This window comes from Procambarus clarkii, chromosome 87 (genome assembly GCF_040958095.1).
Source record: "Procambarus clarkii isolate CNS0578487 chromosome 87, FALCON_Pclarkii_2.0, whole genome shotgun sequence".
Classification (NCBI taxonomy): Eukaryota; Metazoa; Arthropoda; class Malacostraca; order Decapoda; family Cambaridae; genus Procambarus; species Procambarus clarkii.
The window spans coordinates 5156441-5172447 of NC_091236.1; the positions used below are offsets into that span (position 1 = coordinate 5156441).

The window sequence follows — 16007 nt, forward strand, 5'->3', positions numbered from 1 at the left end:
ATTTTTGCCCGCCAGCTGCGAAAATCGCATGGTTTTTGGCCGGTAGCGGCGAAAATCGCGCGGTTGTTGGCCGGTAGCGGCGAAAGTCACGCTATTTTAGGCCGGTAGCGGCGAAAATCGCGATTTTCGCCCGCCAGCTGCGAAAGTCGCATGGTTTTTGTGCAAAATAGCGCGGTTTTCAGCCGTTAGCGGCAAAAATCGCCCAATTTTTGGCCGCTAGCGGCGAAAATCGCACGGTTTTTGGCCACTTGCGGCGAAAATCGCGCTATTTTTGGCCGGTAGCGGCGAAAATCGCGATTTTTGCCCGCCAGCTGCGAAAATCGCATGGTTTTTGGCCGGTAGCGGCAAAAATCGCGCTGTTTTCGGCTGGTAGCGGCGAAAATCGCGCTATTTTTGGCCGGTAGTGGCGAAAATCGCGATTTTTGCCCGCCAGCTGCGAAAATCGCATGGTTTTTGCGCAAAATAGCGTGGTTTTCGGCCGTTAGCGGAAAAAATCGCCCGATTTTTGGCCGCTAGCGGCGAAAATTGCACGGTTTTTGGCCGCTAGTGGCGAAAATCGCGCTATTTTTGGCCGGTAGCGGCGAAAATCGCGATTTTTGCCCGCCAGCTGCGAAAATCGCATGGTTTTTGCGCAAAATAGCGTGGTTTTCGGCCGTTAGCGGCAAAAATCGCCCGATTTTTGGCCGCTAGCGGCGAAAATTGCACGGTTTTTGGCCGCTAGCGGCGAAAATCGCGCTATTTTTGGCCGGTAGCGGCGAAAATCGCGATTTTTGCCCGCCAGCTGCGAAAATCGCATAGTTTTTGGCCGGTAGCGGCGAAAATCGCGCGGTTTTTCGCCGGTAGCAGCGAAAATCGCGCTATTTTTGGCCGGTAGTGGCGAAAATCGCAACTTTTGCCCGCCAGCTGCGAAAATCGCATGGTTTTTGGCTGGTAGCGGCGAAAATCGCGATTTTTGCCCGCCAGCTGCGAAAATCGCTAGGTTTTTGGCCGGTAGCGGCAAAAATCGCGCAGTTTTTTGCTGGTAGCGGCGAAAATCGCGCTATTTTTGGCCGGTAGCGGCGAAAATCACGATTTTTGCCCGCCAGCTGCGAAAATCGCATGGTTTTTGCGCAAAATAGCGCGGTTTCGGCCGTTAGCGGCAAAAATCGCCCGATTTTTGGCCGCTAACGGCGAAAATTGCACGGTTTTTGGCCGCTAGTGGCGAAAATCGCGATTTTTGCCCGCCAGCTGCGAAAATCGCATGGTTTTTGGCCGGTAGCGGCGAAAATCGCGCGGTTGTTGGCCGGTAGCGGCGAAAGTCACGCTATTTTAGGCCGGTAGCGGCAAAAATCGCGATTTTCGCCCGCCAGCTGCGAAAGTCGCATGGTTTTTGCGCAAAATAGCGCGGTTTTCGGCCGTTAGCGGCAAAAATCGCCCGATTTTTGGCCGCTAGCGGCGAAAATCGCACGGTTTTTGGTGACTTGTGGCGAAAATCGCGCTATTTTTGGCCGGTAGCGGCGAAAATCGCGATTTTTGCCCGCCAGCTGCGAAAATCGCATGGTTTTTGCGCAAAATAGCGTGGTTTTCGGCCGTTAGCGGCGAAAATCGCGCTATTTTTGGCCGGTAGCGGCGAAAATCGCGATTTTTGCCCGCCAGCTGCGAAAATCGCATAGTTTTTGGCCGGTAGCGGCGAAAATCGCGCGGTTTTTCGCCGGTAGCAGCGAAAATCGCGCTATTTTTGGCCGGTAGTGGCGAAAATCGCAACTTTTGCCCGCCAGCTGCGAAAATCGCATGGTTTTTGGCTGGTAGCGGCGAAAATCGCGATTTTTGCCCGCCAGCTGCGAAAATCGCATGGTTTTTGGCCGGTAGCGGCGAAAATCGCGCAGTTTTTGGCTGGTAGCGGCGAAAATCGCGCTATTTTTGGCCGGTAGTGGCGAAAATCGCGATTTTTGCCCGCCAGCTGCGAAAATCGCATGGTTTTTTGCGCAAAGTAGCGCGGTTTTCGGCCGTTAGCGGCAAAAATCGCCCGATTTTTGGCCGCTAGCGGCGAAAATTGCACGGTTTTTGGCCGCTAGTGGCGAAAATCGCGATTTTTGCCCGCCAGCTGCGAAAATCGCATTGTTTTTGGCCGGTAGCGGCGAAAATCGCGCGGTTTTTGGCCGCTAGCGGCAAAAATCACGCTATTTTTGGCCGGTAGCGGCAAAAATCGCGATTTTTGCCCGCCAGCTGCGAAAATCGCATGGTTTTTGCGCAAAATAGCGTGGTTTTCGGCCGTTAGCGGCAAAAATCGCCCGATTTTTGGCCGCTAGCGGCGAAAATTGCACGGTTTTTGGCCGCTAGCGGCGAAAATCGCGCTATTTTTGGCCGGTAGCGGCGAAAATCGCGATTTTTGCCCGCCAGCTGCGAAAATCGCATAGTTTTTGGCCGGTAGCGGCGAAAATCGCGCGGTTTTTCGCCGGTAGCGGCGAAAATCGCGCTATTTTTGTCCGGTAGTGGCGAAAATCGCAACTTTTGCCCGCCAGCTGCGAAAATCGCATGGTTTTTGGCTGGTAGCGGCAAAAATCGCGCAGTTTTTTGCTGGTAGCGGCGAAAATCGCGCTATTTTTGGCCGGTAGCGGCGAAAATCGCGATTTTTGCCCGCCAGCTGCGAAAATCGCATGGTTTTTGCGCAAAATAGCGCGGTTTCGGCCGTTAGCGGCAAAATCGCCCGATTTTTGGCCGCTAACGGCGAAAATTGCACGGTTTTTGGCCGCTAGTGGCGAAAATCGCGATTTTTGCCCGCCAGCTGCGAAAATCGCATCGTTTTTGGCCAGTAGCGGCAAAAATCGCGCTGTTTTTGGCCGGTAGCGGCGAAAATCGCGCTATTTTTGGCCGGTAGCGGCGAAAATCGCGATTTTTGCCCGCCAGCTGCGAAAATCGCATGGTTTTTACGCAAAATAGCGCGGTTTCGGCCGTTAGCGGCAAAAATCGCCCGATTTTTGGCCGCTAGCGGCGAAAATTGCACGGTTTTTGGCCGCTAGTGGCGAAAATCGTGATTTTTGCCCGCCAGTTGCGAAAATCGCATGGTTTTTGCGCAAAATAGCGCGGTTTTCGGCCGTTACCGGCAAAAATCGCCCGATTTTTGACCGCTAGCGGCAAAAATCGCCCGATTTTCGGCCGCTAGCGGCGAAAATTGCACGGTTTTTGGCCGCTAGTGGCGAAAATCGCGATTTTTGCCCTCCAGCTGCGAAAATCGCATGGTTTTTGGCCGGTAGCGGCAAAAATCGCGCAGTTTTTTGCTGGTAGCGGCGAGAATCGCGCTATTTTTGGCCGGTAGCGGCGAAAATCGCGATTTTTGCCCGCCAGCTGCAAAAATCGCATGGTTTTTGCGCAAAATAGCGCGGTTTTTGGCCGTTAGCGGCAAAAATCGCCCGATTTTTGGCCGCTAGCGGCGAAAATTGCACGGTTTTTGGCCGCTAGTGGCGAAAATCGCGATTTTTGCCCGCCAGCTGCGAAAATCGCATGGTTTTTGGCCGGTAGCGGCAAAAATCGCGCGGTTTTTGGCCGGTAGCGGCGAAAATCACGCTATTTTTGGCCGGTAGCGGCGAAAATCGCATGGTTTTTGCGCAAAATAACGCGGTTTTCGGCCGTTAGCGGCAAAAGTCGCCCGATTTTTGGCCGCTAGCGGCGAAAATCGCACGGTTTTTGGCCGCTAGCGGCGAAAATCGCGCTATTTTTGGCCGGTTGCGGCAAAAATCGCGATTTTTGCCCGCCAGCTGCGAAAATCGCATAGTTTTTGGCCGGTAGCTGTGAAAATCGCGCATTTTTTGGCCGGTAGTGGCGAAAATCGCAATTTTTGCCCGCCAGCTGCGAAAATCGCATGGTTTTTGGCCGCTAGCGGCGAAAATCGCGCGGTTTTCGGCCGTTAGCGGCAAAAATCGCCCGATTTTTGGCCGCTAGCGGCGAAAATCGCGCGGTTTTTAGCCGGTAGCGGCGAAAATCGCGCTATTTTTGGCCGGTAGCGTCGAAAATCGCGATTTTTGCTCGCCAGCTGTGAAAATCGCATGGTTTTTGCCCGCTAGCGGCGAAAATCGCACTATTTTTGGCCGGTAGCGGCGAAAATCGCGAGGTTTTTGGCCGGTAGCGGCGAAAATCGCGCTATTTTTGGCCGGTAGTAGCGAAAATCGCGATTTTTGCCCGCCAGCTGCGAAAATCGCATAGTTTTTGGCCGGTAGCGGCGAAAATCGCGATTTTTGCCCGCCTGCTGTGAAATCGCATAGTTTTTGGGCGCTAGCGGCGAAAATCGCGCGGTTTTTAGCCGGTAGCGGCGAAAATCGCGCTATTTTTGGCCGGTAGCAGCGAAAATCGCGATTTTTGCCCGCCAGCTGCGAAAATCGCAAAGTTTTTGGCCGGTAGCGGCGAAAATCGCGCGGTTTTTCGCCGGTAGCGGCGAAAATCGCGCTATTCTTGGCCGGTAGTGGCGAAAATCGCAACTTTTGCCCGCCAGCTGTGAAAATCGCATGGTTTTTGGCCGGTAGCGGCGAAAATTGCGCGGTTTTCGGCCGGTAGCGGCGAAAATCGCGCGATTTTTGGCCGCTAGCGGCGAAAATTGCACGGTTTTTGGCCGGTAGCGGCGAAAATCGCGATTTCTGCCCGCCAGCTGCGAAAATCGCATGGTTTTTGCGCAAAATAGCGCGGTTTTCGGCCGTTAGCGGCAAAAATCGCCCGATTTTTGGCCGCTAGCGGCGAAAATCGCACGGTTTTTGGCCGCTAGCGGCGAAAATCGCGCTATTTTTGGCCGGTAGCTGCGAAAATCGCGATTTTTGGCCGCCAGCTGCGAAAATCGCATGGTTTTTGCGCAAAATAGCGCGGTTTTCGGCCGTTAACGGCAAAAATCGCCCGATTTTTGGCCGGTAGCGGCGAAAATCGCGATTTTTGCCCGCCAGCTGCGAAAATCTCATGGTTTTTGGCCGGTAGCGGCGAAAATCGCGCGGTTTTTGACCGGTAGCGGCGAAAATTGCGCTATTTTTGGCCGGTAGCGGCGAAAATCGCGATTTTTGCCCGCCAGCTGCGAAAATCGCATTGTTTTTGGCCGCTAGCGGCGAAAATCGCATGGTTTTTGGCCACTTGCGGCGAAAATCGCGCTATTTTTGGCCCGTAGCGGCGAAAATCGCGATTTTTGCCCGCCAGCTGCGAAAATCGCATGGTTTTTGGCCGGTAGCGGCAAAAATCGCGCATTTTTTGGATGGTAGCGGCGAAAATCGCGCTATTTTTGGCCGGTACCAGCGAAAATCGCGATTTTTGCCCGCTAGCTGCGAAAATCGCATGGTTTTTGCGCAAAATAGCGCGGTTTTCGGCCGTTAGCGGCAAAAATCGCGATTTTTGCCCGCCAGCTGCGAAAATCGCATAGTTTTTGGCCGCTAGCGGCGAAAATCGCGCGGTTTATAGCCGGTAGCGGCGAAAATCGCGCTATTTTTGGCCGGTAGCGGCGAAAATCGCGATTTTTGCCCGCCAGCTGCGAATAACATGGCATTTATTCACATTAAATTCCATTTGCCAAGTGGTGCTCCAGATGCTTATTTTGTCCAGGTCTTCTTGAAGGACATTACAATCATCTAAGTTTCTTATCCTTCCTATTATCTTAGCATCCTCAGCAAACATGTTCATATAATTCTGTATTCCATCTGGCAGATCATTTATGTAGACAATGAACATTGTCAACATTCGGCTCCCAATAAACATTGGGAGCCGGTCGGCCGAGCGGACAGCACGCTGGACTTGTGATCCTGTGGTCCTGGGTTCGATCCCAGGCGCCGGCGAGAAACAATGAGCAGAGTTTTTCACCCTATGCCCCTGTTACCTAGCAGTAAAATAGGTACCTGGGTGTTAGTCAGCTGTCACGGGCTGCTTCCTGGGGGTGGAGGCCTGGTCGAGGACCGGGCCGTGGGGACACTAAAATGCCCCAAAATCATCTTAAGATAACCTTAAGATCACTGGTACAAAAACTGACCTCTGTAATACTCCACTTGTAACATTTCTCCAGTCCAATACATTGCATCTGATTACTGCCCTCATTTTTCTATCAAAATTTTTCATCCATGCTAGAAGCTTACCTGTCACCCTTCCAATATGTTTTAGTTTCCAGAACAACCTCTTATGTGGAACTCTGTCGAAAACCTTTTTTAGATACAGATAGATGCAATTAACCCAATCATCTCTTTCCTGTAAAATCTCTGTGGCTTGTTCATAGAAACTGAGCAAATTCGATACACTGGATCTTCCAGATTGAAAACCACACTGTCTGTCTGATATTATATCATTTCTTTCCAGGTGGTCTACCCATTTATTTTTAATTATTTTTTTCAATATTTTGACTATTACACTTGTCAATGACCACAGGTCTATAATTGAGGGGTCTTCCCTGCTGCCACTTTTATAGATTATAACTATGTTAGCCCTTTTCCACACATCTGCTGTGACTCCTGTACACAGGATGTTTGAAATATCTGGTGAAGTAGAATGCTGAGCTCAGGTGCACATTCTCTCGGAACCCATGGTGAAACTTCATCTGGGCCAACTGCTTTATTTATTCTTAGCTTCAAGAGGATTTGTTTCATTTCATCTCTAGACACCTCTATGTGCTCTATGTCTGGAATTCTGGCACTCTGGAATTCTTATTGTGTCTGGTTCTCTGAAGATTTAATTTTGTACAAACACACTTTGGAACTTTTTATTTAATGTTTCACACATTTCCTTATTTTCCATGAATCTCTTTCCCATGTTCAACCTCTGGATATTATCCTTTACCTGCAATTTGTTGTTTATGAATTTGTAGAATAGGCCTGGTTCTGTTTTACATTTTCCCACTATCCCTTTTTAAAAAAATTCTTTCTGCCTCTCTCCTTACTGCTGTGTGGTTGTTTCTCGCATCTTTGTATCGCTGGTATGTTTGAGAGGTTTGGCCTCTGCCTATACAGTATTGATTCCATTTTTGTGTCTTTTGGTCTCTGGCCCCCTCTTGATTTCTGTTCAACAAATCCTGTTTTCTGGTACCGCATCTCTGTTTAGGTATGAATGTTTGTGTGCTTTCATCGTATATTTTGCAAAATTTGGCATATATCTCACTTACTTTGCTACCTAGCAGCAAGTCTGTCCAATTACACTCATAAAAAAAAAATTGAAGTTTCCCATAGTGTCCTCCCTTGAAATCAAGTTTATCAACTGTTTCAATGTCCTCATTTTTTTCTAGATGGTATCTTAAAGCATATTTAATGTAACATGACATGATCCCAGAGAGAGAGAGAGAGTGAGAGAGAGAGGGGGAAAGAGATAGAAGGGAGAGAAAGGGGGGGAAAGAGATAGAAGGGAGAGACAGGGAGGGAGGGGGGGGAGAGAGACTAATTATGATTATTCCAAAAACAGTTGCTGTTGACATATAATGCCATTATATTATATAATTTAATATATATATATACACTCAAATAGACAACTGGTTAGTCTTTATCATAAACAAAGTCACTTATTTGGTATTAAAGGCACATGGTAGTTCTGGTACGGGCATCGGTATGGCTGTTGACATGGTTTCAGCTAGTACTGTAGTTGCAAGTCCGTCTATGATTGGCGGGGGAAGGGGATCTGGGTACGTATTAGATGTGGTCACATCGCCGTTCAAACCATTAACCTTGTGGATATCACACACAATGGTTGTGATTGGTGTAGTATCCTTTGCTGAGCTTGTTCTGGTAGTCCTGAAGGGTGAGTGGCTGGAGTGAGGACTAGTGGGGTCCCAAAACTCCAGGATCTGGGCAACTTCCCAGAACCCTCCCAGAATCTTCGCACTCCCGCTACAGCTCTCTAGACCTGAAGTTGGTAAAGAATTATGACAATTATGTAAGCCAATGAGAAAATTAATACCGTCTCAATACAGAGTTTCCTTATTTATATTAAGAGGTTTTATTTGTCATAAGCAATGTTAATACTACAAATTAAAACATTAGTACTTCTATTTTTTTCTGCTGTTGATATACTAAGTTTACAGAATGATACACGAATGGTTACAAGAACATGACCTCAAATCTGCTGTTAGCCTGACTGCTAACTTCCTTAAAGCACTTTTCTAAACACTATTTTTCAAGCTGTGGCTTCACATATGGCATTAAGCAGTGCATTTTGATCTAAGAGCCCCATATTAAGTACCTGAAGCTAACTGAATAAATATTAACAATCCATCGTGTAATGTAGACTTAATGTAATCTCGTGTAATGTAATCTTATTTCATTGTTATTACAGTATCTGGCACAAACTGTTTCTAATGTGCTGAGGTATTTATAAAAATCTTTTAAATCTAATTTAAAGAATTAACATCCCAATTTCGATACCTGAACCATATTTTGGACCCAAATTCTGGCTCTCTGCACCTATTCACAGTTTGAAATTCCGACTTTTTATACTGAAAATATACCAATTACTGAAAGCACCGGTGGGTCACATTTTGCCCAAACCCCCTTGCAGTTTTCAAAATATCCCAAACATCCCAAATTCGATACCTGAGCCATATTTTGGACCCAAATTCTGGCTCTCTGCACCTATTCGCAGTTTGAAATTCCGACTTTTTTTATCAAAAATCTGCCAATTACTGAAAGCACCGGTGGGTCACATTTTGCCCAAACCCCCCTGCAGTTTTCAAAATATCCCAAACATCCCAAATTCGATACCTGAGCCATATTTTGGACCCAAATTCTGGCTCTCTGCACCTATTCGTACTTTGAAATTCCGACTTTTTATACCAAAAATATGCCAATTACTGAAAGCGGCTGTGTGTCACATTTTGCCCAAACCCCCCTGCAGTTTTCAAAATATCCCAAACATCCCAAATTCGATACCTGAGCCATATTTTGGACCCAAATTCTGGCTCTTTGCACCTATTCGCAGTTTGAAATTCCGACTTTTTATACTGAAAATATACCAATTACTGAAAGCGGCGGTGGGTCACATTTTGCCCAAACCCCCCTGCAGTTTTCAAAATATCCCAAACATCCCAAATCCGATACCTGAGCCATATTTTGGAGCCAAATTCTGGCTCTTTGCACCTATTCGCAGTTTGAAATTCCGACTTTTTATACCGAAAATATGCCAATTACTGAAAGCGGCGGTGGGTCACATTTTGCCCAAACCCCCCTTGCAGTTTTAGAAATATCCCAAACATCCCAAATTCGATACCTGAGCCATATTTTGGACCCAAATTCTGGCTCTCTGCACCTATTCGCAGTTTGAAAATCCTACTTTCTATACCAAAAATTAGCCAATTACTGAAAGCGGCGGTGGGTCACATTTTGCCCAAACCCCCCTGCAGTTTCCAAAATATCCCAAACATCCCAAATTCGATACCTGAGCCATATTTTGGACCCAAATTCTGGCTCTTTGCACCTATTCGCAGTTTGAAGTTCCGACTTTTTATACTGAAAATATACCAATTACTGAAAGCGGCGGTGGGTCACATTTTGCCCAAACCCCCCTGCAGTTTTCAAAATATCCCAAACATCCCAAATCCGATACCTGAGCCATATTTTGGAGCCAAATTCAGGCTCTCTGCACCTATTCGCAGTTTGAAATTCCGACTTTTTATACCGAAAATATCCCAAACATCCCAAATTCGATACCTGAGCCATATTTTGGACCCAAATTCTGGCTCTCTGCACCTATTCGCAGTTTGAAATTCCGGCTTTTTATACCAAAAATATACCAATTACTGAAAGCACCGGTGGGTCACATTTTGCCCAAACCCCCTTGCAGTTTTCAAAATATCCCAAACATCCCAAATTCGATACCTGAGCCATATTTTGGACCCAAATTCTGGCTCTCTGCACCTATTCGCAGTTTGAAATTCCGACTTTTTTTATCAAAAATCTGCCAATTACTGAAAGCACCGGTGGGTCACATTTTGCCCAAACCCCCCTGCAGTTTTCAAAATATCCCAAACATCCCAAATTCGATACCTGAGCCATATTTTGGACCCAAATTCTGGCTCTCTGCACCTATTCGTACTTTGAAATTCCGACTTTTTATACCAAAAATATGCCAATTACTGAAAGCGGCTGTGTGTCACATTTTGCCCAAACCCCCCTGCAGTTTTCAAAATATCCCAAACATCCCAAATTCGATACCTGAGCCATATTTTGGACCCAAATTCTGGCTCTTTGCACCTATTCGCAGTTTGAAATTCCGACTTTTTATACTGAAAATATACCAATTACTGAAAGCGGCGGTGGGTCACATTTTGCCCAAACCCCCCTGCAGTTTTCAAAATATCCCAAACATCCCAAATCCGATACCTGAGCCATATTTTGGAGCCAAATTCTGGCTCTTTGCACCTATTCGCAGTTTGAAATTCCGACTTTTTATACCGAAAATATGCCAATTACTGAAAGCGGCGGTGGGTCACATTTTGCCCAAACCCCCCTTGCAGTTTTAGAAATATCCCAAACATCCCAAATTCGATACCTGAGCCATATTTTGGACCCAAATTCTGGCTCTCTGCACCTATTCGCAGTTTGAAAATCCTACTTTCTATACCAAAAATTAGCCAATTACTGAAAGCGGCGGTGGGTCACATTTTGCCCAAACCCCCCTGCAGTTTCCAAAATATCCCAAACATCCCAAATTCGATACCTGAGCCATATTTTGGACCCAAATTCTGGCTCTTTGCACCTATTCGCAGTTTGAAGTTCCGACTTTTTATACTGAAAATATACCAATTACTGAAAGCGGCGGTGGGTCACATTTTGCCCAAACCCCCCTGCAGTTTTCAAAATATCCCAAACATCCCAAATCCGATACCTGAGCCATATTTTGGAGCCAAATTCAGGCTCTCTGCACCTATTCGCAGTTTGAAATTCCGACTTTTTATACCGAAAATATCCCAAACATCCCAAATTCGATACCTGAGCCATATTTTGGACCCAAATTCTGGCTCTCTGCACCTATTCGCAGTTTGAAATTCCGGCTTTTTATACCAAAAATATGCCAATTACTGAAAGCGGCGGTGGGTCACATTTTGCCCAAACCCCCCTGCTGTTTTCAAAATATCCCAAACATCCCAAATTCGATACCTGAGCCATATTTTGGACCCTAATTCTGGCTCTCTGCACCTATTCGCAGTTTGAAATTACGACTTTTCTTTACCAAAAATATACCAATTACTGAAAGCGACGGTGTGTCACATTTTGCCCAAACCCCCCTGCAGTTTTCAAAATATCCCAAACATCCCAAATTCGATACCTGAGCCATAGTTTGGACCCAAATTCTGGCTCTTTGCACCTATTCGCAGTTTGAAATTCCGACTTTTTATACTGAAAATATACCAATTACTGAAAGCGGCGGTGGGTCACATTTTGCCCAAACCCCCCTGCAGTTTTCAAAATATCCCAAACATCCCAAATCCGATACCTGAGCCATATTTTGGAGCCAAATTCTGGCTCTCTGCACGTATTCGCAGTTTGAAATTCCTACTTTTTATACCGAAAATATGCCAATTACTGAAAGCGGCGGTGGGTCACATTTTGCCCAAACCCCCCTGCAGTTTTAGAAATATCCAAAACATCCCAAATTCGATACCTGAGCCATATTTTGGACCCAAATTCTGGCTCTCTGCACCTATTCGCAGTTTGAAATTCCGGCTTTTTATACCAAAAATATGCCAATTACTGAAAGCGGCGGTGGGTTACATTTTGCCCAAACCCCCCTGCTGTTTTCAAAATATCCCAAACATCCCAAATTCGATACCTGAGCCATATTTTGGACCCAAATTCTGGCTCTTTGCACCTATTCGCAGTTTGAAATTACGACTTTTTTTTACCAAAAATATACCAATTACTGAAAGCGACGGTGTGTCACATTTTACCCAAACCCCCCTGCAGTTTTCAAAATATCCCAAACATCCCAAATTTGATACCCGAGCCATATTTTGGACCCAAATTCTGGCTCTCTGCACCTATTCGCAGTTTGAAATTCCGACTTTTTATACCAAAAATATGCCAATTACTGAAAGCGGCGGTGGGTCACATTTTGCCCAAACCTCCCTGCAATTTTCAAAATATCCCAAACATCCTAAATTCGATACCTGAGCCATATTTTGGACCCAAATTCTGGCTCTCTGCACTTATTCGCAGTTTGAAAATCCGACTTTTTATACCAAAAATTAGCCAATTACTGAAAGCGGCGGTGGGTCACATTTTGCCCAAACTCCCCTGCAGTTTTCAAAATATCCCAAACATCCCAAATCCGATACCTGAGCCATATTTTGGAGCCAAATTCTGGCTCTCTGCATGTATTCGCAGTTTGAAATTCCGACTTTTTTTACTGAAAATATACCAATTACTGAAAGCGGCGGTGGGTCACATTTTGCCCAAACCCCCCTGCAGTTTTTAAAATATCCCAAACATCCCAAATTCGATACCTGAGCCATATTTTGGAGCCAAATTCTGGCTCTCTGCACGTTTTCGGAGTTTGAAATTCCGACTTTTTATACTGAAAATATACCAATTACTGAAAGCGGCGGTGGGTCACATTTTGCCCAAACCCCCCTGCAGTTTTCAAAATATCCCAAACATCCCAAATCCGATACCTGAGCCAAATTCTGGCTCTCTGCACGGGGCCTAAAAACAATACGTTAATAAACCCAGCCGACTTATTGCTAACTCTTCTATAAATAAATCTATGGGAAAGAAAAGCTCTCAGCCTGCTAACAAGAGTGTACAAATCCACAAGGGCCGGGACGAGGATTCGAACCTACATCCGAGAGCATCCCAGACGCTGCCGTAATCGACTGAGCTACGACATGGTCAAAAGGAGTTGAAACCGAAGTTCTACTGAACTTACTGGCTCCTGCAGCCTCTCCGAGGCACAAACCAGTGTAAGTGTAACAAGAGTGTGAAGTTGACTACGCCCATCTAGTTCCACCCGCTCCTCCCCAGAACTAGTTGTTAAATAAGCACTTTACCTTGACTCCTCTGATCCAACACTTGTCCACACGTGCCACACTCCTGAAAAAATATTTTTTACATATATTAAGGGTAAGTATAAGTAAGTAATTATCATAAGAAGGCACCAAACCGGGAAGGCTATGTAGCACCAGGGTAAGTATAAACAGTTTATTTCAAATGCAATCGAGTAGCAAAATATAATTATGAATTTCAAGAATAGAACAATGACTGGAAAAGGTGTAATTGCAATAGAGATTAATTACAGATTGTAACAATAATAGCGAGTAGGCAAGACTGATAAGACTGCAATAGCCTAACGGAATACATTTTTGTCTTGGACTCATGAGGCTATGGTAAAGCATCAATGTTCTTTTAAAGTTACATAGAAACACACTACCTTATTAGGGTCTTCCACTAAAACAAACCTTTAGCTAACCTTAGATAAAAGTACTGTGTATTATTAATTTATTTAGTTGTCTATTGGCCTAAATTATATAAATAACGTTAGAAGCCTAGCGATTACATTGTTAAAAATGACCATTTACAGGTGAATTCATTTTACATCGCAGAGTAAACAAGATGCAAACAATTAAAATCTTCCATCTATTAGATAAACAATTATCTAGTAGTCCCTTCACTTTCTAGTGTGTGGTTTGGTCAACATATTTCAGCCCCCGTTATTGTGACTCCTCGTCTGCAATTATCTTCCTCAATTATCTGCACAATTGCTATCCTGATATGACCACTCCATCGCCCTAGTCGTTAACACTAAACAATCTAGGGCGACTTGTTGCTAAACATTATATGCCACCTTTAGCTTAGCTACAAGACACCGTGTACATATTATCAAACTACCTTTAATGTCATAATGCAGCAGTTTGCGCGCTCAAAATACAGATAGACAAATTCCTCAGGAACCGTAGGGGAACCTTTGACAAGCCGCCGGCTTCCTGTTGCCGTAGAAGACACTATGGAGAAATGGTGGCCCTCTGGTAAATTTAAGTCAATATTACCTAGGAGTTATGATGTACCAGCCATTAAACATCTGGGACTCATAGTTAATATGAAAACAATCCTTAAAAATAGTTAAACGAATCTTTGACTTAAACGAGCAACATTGAATATTGAACTGTACGAGTCTCTGTTGTGGCCTCATCTGGCCTACTGTATCCTAATATGGAAACCTCACTTCAAAAACACATCAATGATTTTCCGCTTTGGAGAAAGTTCAAGAGAGCAACAAGAATCATGCCAGAACTTGTTCAACTGTCACTACCTCGAATCTTTGAAGGATTAACACTATAAATGTTTAAATTGTTTTAGATTTTGATAGATTAGCCTATAAATTTTGCTAGAAATTACCTACTTAATATTATCTGTTAGATTAAGGCCCTGCCCGAAGCGCTATGCGTACTACTGGCTTTACAAGAACGTAAACACATCATGCCATGTACTCTCAGAAACCCAATGTAACTTCTTGTAGATATATAAATAAATAAATAACAGCCGAGGCCTTTGTAATACTATTTTAATGCATTGCTTTATACTTTGTAATGTATTTTAGAGAAGTGCTTTATATTTATAACCTCCAACTTGGTCAGTATTACAAATTAAACAAAAAATTTAAATTATATTACTGACCTAATTGTAGGTTATTAATACAGACCACTTCTCTAAAAGGCCATATTTGACACAGACAGGCTGGACAACAGCTTCAAGCTCAACAAGCCACAATGTAACACAGAAAATAGATGTGTTGTTCCCCCATAGGATTATTAACCCATGAACCCGCTTAACCACTCAAGTCGTAAATGCCGAGTCATTCCTCTTGTTCACAATATACACAAGACAAATCCTCAATAAAATAAAGGGGGGGGGGGGAGTAGGAAGGCTGACCTTTGACAAGGTGCCGCCGTCCTGTCCCCGTCGAGGCCACTGTAGATGGTGGCCCTTAGGTCAATTCATCATACGAGCCCTTCTCCTTCCATCATTCTGAATCATGCTCATCATACTAACCTGCATCCCCTCAATCCCCCTCCCCCCCCCCCCCCCCCACCATCTTCACACAATCTGTGGCCAACATTTCTCGTTACATTCAGATTTTCATCAAAATATGTCGAAGATTTCTCTTTGGGTTGTTTTAAGGGGCCTGACAGCCGAGTGGACAGCGCTTCGGATTCGTAATCCTGATGTTCCGGGTTCGATCCCCGGTGGAGGATGAAACAAATGGGCACTTTCTTTCACCCTGATGACCCTGTTTACCTATCAGTAAATAAGTACCTGGGAGTTAGACAGCTGCTATGGGCTGCTTCCTGGGGATGTGTAAGAAAAAGAAGGCCTGGTCGAGGACCGGGCCGCGGGGGACGCTAAGCCCCGAAATCATCTCAATATAACCTTAAGATTGATGGCTAACTACTGGCATGGCTATTAAGGCCACCACAAGCGCCCTAATGACTTAACTAGCGGGTACACCTATGGCTGCCACCTGACAATCACCTCTATATTTTGTCTAAATACATAAAATATGCAAAATAATAACGAATAACAACATGAAGTACACACCCCGAACAATCCTTCCTATATTATGATTGCGTAATGATATCTGTAACACTTTTTTTTTCACTGGTAATCAACGTGACCCTTGCCAGGCGGCGGCTGGTCGACAAATGAGCCACACGTTAAGAAGCAGGACTCCCAGACGCGCCACTCACCCTTACTTCACCATAATATCTAAACTGTCAACCTCTACTACAGTTAAGCATCTGACCACCAGAGGCACTAATGCTCCCCTGTTATTACACCATCCATATAATGATTGCGCTCATTATTCATTGTTGCAACGTTTAAATACATTCATGTTCTGTAGTGACAGTGTCAGACCTCGAAGGAAGAATTGAAACACCCTTCTGAATATGTATTATTAAATACGAAAATACTTAAGGAAATTCCTGTTTGAATTCTTCCTTCGTGGTCTGACACTGTCACATTTTTCATCACGTGTTAATTGTCGTGATTTACACTCAGATTTTGTAGTGTATATACGACAACTTCAGGAAAGTAATGAGTAGC

The 16007-nt window shown here is 45.0% G+C and overlaps 1 long non-coding RNA gene across 1 annotated transcript; it reads right to left on the reverse strand.

Annotated features, from left to right (window-relative positions):
- Positions 1 to 7380: 7380 nt before the first annotated feature.
- Positions 7381 to 15611, reverse strand: LOC138358853 (uncharacterized). Its single transcript, XR_011225591.1, has 3 exons — positions 15501 to 15611; positions 12956 to 12998; positions 7381 to 7818 (listed from the first exon to the last, which is right to left on the reverse strand). It is a non-coding gene; the product is annotated as an uncharacterized lncRNA (long non-coding RNA).
- Positions 15612 to 16007: the final 396 nt, after the last annotated feature.